This window comes from Cebidichthys violaceus, unplaced genomic scaffold (genome assembly GCF_023349555.1).
Source record: "Cebidichthys violaceus isolate CVI_PGR_0920_01 unplaced genomic scaffold, fCebVio1.0.p SCAF_11, whole genome shotgun sequence".
Classification (NCBI taxonomy): Eukaryota; Metazoa; Chordata; class Actinopteri; order Perciformes; family Stichaeidae; genus Cebidichthys; species Cebidichthys violaceus.
In genome coordinates, this window is record NW_027176274.1 from 11,904,078 (window position 1) to 11,909,503 (window position 5,426).

Consider the following 5,426-nt stretch of genomic DNA (forward strand, 5'->3'; position numbering starts at 1 on the left):
GTACTTCCCCTGAAGTAATACAGACAGGAGACAGGAGGTTGAAGGTGTTCTGTCTGCACATACACTCCCCTTCATTGGGGTGTGTGCACACACATACCTCCCTGACATACACTCTGCTTCTCATCTGCTCTACAGGTTCACACAGGAGCATGGAAAGCTCCAGAGAAGAGTACTTAACCCTTACACAGGCTGGAATAATGGAACCATAAAGGAAGACACTCATATCTCCATGCATTACCATACAAATCATACAAAAAGCTTTGGAATTTTAAATTATTGCACCAATATCACTAGCACTGGAAATGGTACTGTTAATGAGTCACTTTCCACATTGTTTTGCAGGTAAGAGAAAGAAAAATGGGTGAAACTGTGTCTGGGCCTGGTGCTGATATACTGCAAGTCAGCATCAGATGATAGGGATGACATGCTTTTCTTCGTCATCGCCGGCAGCTCCACTGAGTTACCAGGCGGAGAGAAATAAGGATCAAGCTCAAGGATCCACAGCAGCCAGCAGGCAGAGAAGGAAAAAAATATTGCTATTAAGCAAGAGAGAATTGGTTTTCTCCACCCTAATGAGAATTCATCCTGTGAGATAGATGAGTCAGTGTGAAAACACAATTCCATACTTGCCATAATGAGATCATTTTTGAGGAATTGGGCGTTCATTCCTCAAGTGAAAAAAGTCAAGGTTACCGAGAATTTCAGTGAGGAATTCCCCCCTTTTCGACTCCTAATCAAATAAAATGGCTGGATATGAAGATGTATTGTGTCTACGTGTCAGGAAAGGTGCTGTAAGGCTGTACTAGTCACCATGTCGAAAAAATGGCATGGATAAAATCCTTTCTGGGGCGAAACTTTTTAGTTACGCGCCTGGCCAAGCATTAGTCAGGACACACATTAAAAGCTAAACTGAAAAATGGATTGGAGAGATCTAGAAATTGATAAAAAAAAAACACTTAAAAACATTTTGTTTATGGTGGAGGTGCACAATAATCATGTGCATCAATTGCAAAAACTCTTGGGGAAAATCACAAACCCTGTAAGCTTGAAGTCCAACATCATCAGCTTAAGGAAACTTTTGCCACAATCACAAAGATAGTGAACAAATCACAGACAGATTCAACTTCTCACCTCATTTGTCCCAGTCACAGCACACAAATCCTTATAGATGAGGTCAATGTTGTGCAATGGATATCAAATCACAGTGAACCATGTTGGTAGCAATTTTGGCTAATCCATATTTTATGTTTATCTAGAACCCAAACCCCTGAATAATGCTACACTTTTGTTCAACATCAGGGCATCCTGATAGTTAAATGGTGAAAACCTTTTCCACATAACTTCAATGTCCCCTTTGTATTGTGTTTTTGAGCCTTATTACAGTTTAAATCATCTGAGGGAAAAGATGGCATCCACATGCAGCCTAACTGCTTCTTTTGTTCTCAAAGAGTTTGGCTCAGCTTTCAAGATGCCGGGCTCAAAAGTTGGGGATTAGAGGGACTTTTTACACACCTGTTATGGTGGGATGATTACACCTTTACAGCATGATTCATTTATATGCAGTTTGATGACTTCAGCACATTTCCAGCAAAAGCTAAGCCCCAGCATCGACATCAGCAGATGTCTGATAGGTCCGACTGAAATGTTTGGGTGTGCAGAGTTTTGACACGTTAACTGTAAATCTGCAGCATTAAATCATGTGCCATCGAGGGCCAATAGTCTTCAGTGTATGTGTCCAAGAGGATTAGTATTATTTTTCACATAAAAAGAATATCAGACTAATACTGATGAATGATATACAAACAGAATGGTGCATCTGTACTGTGCACTTGATGTTTTGTTTTATAGAGATTATACAGAATTGAGGCTTCCGCTGCTGAGCTTGATGCCTCAATGGTGCATTTTTTTTGATAATTTGCTTTGAAGATCACAACAAATGTGCCGCTGACTGCAGAGAAAATTGTTGGCACTTTGGCCTTCTGAGAACAGAAAGACAGAGAGAAAGCTTCAGAAAGATCCCAGAAGGCCACAGCCCCATTCACAAGTCACTTCTGAAGCATACGTTCAATTCTGTTTAGTAATTTCATGCGTTTGGTGCCAGAAATGCAATGAGGGTATCTATTCAAATTCAAATAAAGATGAAATCAACAAACCGAAACACTTGGTGTTTCTTGATTATTTATGCAAACCCCTTGAGCGTTCGCTGTTGTGCTCTCGTGTTTGACCTCTGTAAAGTGAAGTATCTGCTTTTGTATTGATAAGTTGCCTTCATTCTTTAACTGTCTGTTAAAAGTCAATCCTCATTAACGGCCACACAATAACAGCTCACACTAAATAATCCAAACAAATTATTTTAAAGAAAAGACAGCTTTTGAACCATGTGCTCCAAAGCTGGCCTGAACTTCTAAAGATTTTAAAATTGAATGGTTGATTATTACACAGGAAGGTTTTAAACACTTTTCTGGCCGTCTTTGTTTTCTTTCCTAAACTGTTGAGCTACTTCAACTATAGTTTGATCGTTCTTCATTTCTTTTTAATTATACATAACTGACGATACTTTTTACTACTGTTTTTTTTACTATTTTTTGCATGTTTTTGTGTTTTTCGTTGTGTTATCTGAGACTGACATAAAGGAGAGGGAGTGATATAGAGCTAGAACTAGACGGCTTCTAGTGTGGGTGCCTAAATGGTTGCTTTGCCCATCATTGGTTGTTGTTAGATGGGTACCTATAATATGCAACAGATCACTACCAAATGAACATTTCACCTGAACTGTGGAGTAAGAAGCAACCTAAGAGAAGAGAGAATGACAATTATGATGCAGCACATTTAGTGAATCTGCTAAATCTGAATGTTTCTGAAAACATATCTGCTCTATTAATAAGGGAATAAAGGCAAAACCAAGATAGCTAGAAGGAAAAATCTGCCAGCAGGAGATTGGTGAGGAAAATGTTCAGAGAGACCTTCTACTGCTGCTCACTGTCTTCCTCTGGACAATGGTGTGAAATTTTCCATTTGCTGAGATTAAAGCCTTTCTTCTCTCACGGGAACACAGCCATATTGCCAAAATGTTTGTGTGTTTGCGTTTTAAGTCTTAGAACTGTTTCATTTTTGAAGTCACTCTGTGATAATTACCTAGGTCGATCCTCTGCTTAAGTATTAACTGCTGGCACTTTCTTTGAAGCTCAAAACAAACATGATTATATGTTAGATGCTTGATTTAATGCTACGTGTCTTCTCTTGCAATCAGCGTACATAGGGGAATTTTAACAAATGTAGCCTGCAGCACACTGAGTTTCTCTCCAAGAAATCAACAACTTGAATATTTTCTGGCTGATTGCTTATATTTCGCAAAAAAATATATTAACAGAACAGAGAGTTGCACAGGCATCTCTGGAACAAATTTCGCATGATAGCGCAGTCTCTTATCAGTTAGAAAATGGACATTTTCAAACTTGACACCCTTATTCGGACACAACAGGAAACACATTCACAGATAACATATGCAAAGTGTTTGCTAAATAAAAAAAGATAGCATCAGTATGTGTTCATAGCTGTCCCATATAATACGCTTGATAACAACCAGCTTTGGTGGAAAACATCTGGATGCTCAAATTCTGTTGCATGGGAGGCATTGCTTCAGCCACATAATGTGTGTTTGTTGCGCAAGTTTGTAGGCTGATCCAAACTGCCTGTTGAAAACTGCCTTTTGGTGGCCTGAAGTGTGCTGCTGACGCAATCTACCCCCCTCACACACACACACACACACACACACACACACACACACACACACACACACACACACACATACACACACAAACACAGCCACACACACACACACACACACACACACACACACACACACACAACAAACGCATGCAGCCTGCATCCCAACTGAATCGCTTAATCATGTGGACTCAAGGAGAGAAGGGGAAAACAGGCAATATGAGCACTATAAGCTGGTGTAATTGGGAGAGCACACTAACATACTCTGTTCATAGCCTTCTTGTACACCAATCAGTTGAACATCATCAAAACGAGCTAAACCCAAACATGTTGAATTTAGCTCGCTTTGTATACAATATGAGCCTTGTTTCAAAAGGACAAATATTGATCAAATTTATTCCAATTGGAGCATGTAGGCAGAGCAGATGGGGTGAATAAAACAAGATTTGGGGGGCTGCTCAGCTTCACTGAGATAGAAAACAGGCGAGTGGAGAAAAAAATGTTTCTCCGTTTACTGATAATCTGCAAACAGATATAAATAAATCGATTTGGAAAGCCTTGAAATTAAATAAAAAATCTAGGAAATCTAGCAATCAAGTGCTACTTCAGCTCCCCATCCAAAGAAAAGAGGGGAAGAGTTGCTCAGAATTCAAATCCAGTCAAAAAGTGCACCAACTTGCTTAAACTTGTCTTATCAGTGAAACACTTGGTATCTAAAACTTCCCATTTTGTTCATAAAGTGTTGAACTGGACTAAGCTGAGAGGCTTAATGCAATAACAGCTAATCCTTTAATCTTGAACATTTCTCTTTCTTGCAATAAACTTCATTACCCAGTCATGACCGTGACTCCTATAAGCCACAGTTATTGACATTTAGGTCCTGTGTCACTCTTGCATTGACCATTGTTTTGCACATTTTTCCATTAGTGAAATAATGGGCATTGTGTTCACTCATTATTGACATATACTGTCCCTCACTACTAAAGGCTTTGGATGCACATTTCCAGATACAATGGAGCAAAAGTAGACTCATACATCAGCACAAAATAGCTTATTGTTTTCACTTTTGGAAATGGAAATGCAACACAAAAACTCAACATTGATGCAACAGTGATTGATGGCAATGATTGTATTTGACTTGTTCGAGATACATTCCCTGATTTTGTTATAAAGTTGATTAAAATGAAGGCCGTGGACTAAATCCTTCAGCACTTAAGATGTCAGTACACATCAGCATATTAAGTAGCTCAGAGTTGGTATCCAAAATGACAGAAATAGACTGCGGCTTTGTAACATTGGATTTCAAAGTGTTTTGTGCCATAACCAACAGCTTAATGAGCTCTCACTCAGCTCTATTTTTCCTTTGTAGAGATTTGTGTATCTATCTCGACCTTGAAACACCAGGGGCAGCGCTCCCTTGTTTCTGGACATTCAGCCTCATTTTGGTTGTGACCTTCCTCTGTCCTCCCTGCAGCTGCTCCTGATGCCAGTGAGCAGACTCAGACAGGATGGACCTCCCGTTGGGAACAGTTGCAGCGCTCTGCCAAAGGATCAACTAACCAATCCACCAATGCTGCAAAGATAAGATGTGAAATTAAATGTTTGATCTTGATTGTTTGCTTTTGGGAGGCAGGTCACAGATGAAGGGGAAACAAAATCTTCTCCAGGCTGTTTTTTATTTCAATGCTTGGCCTGTTAGT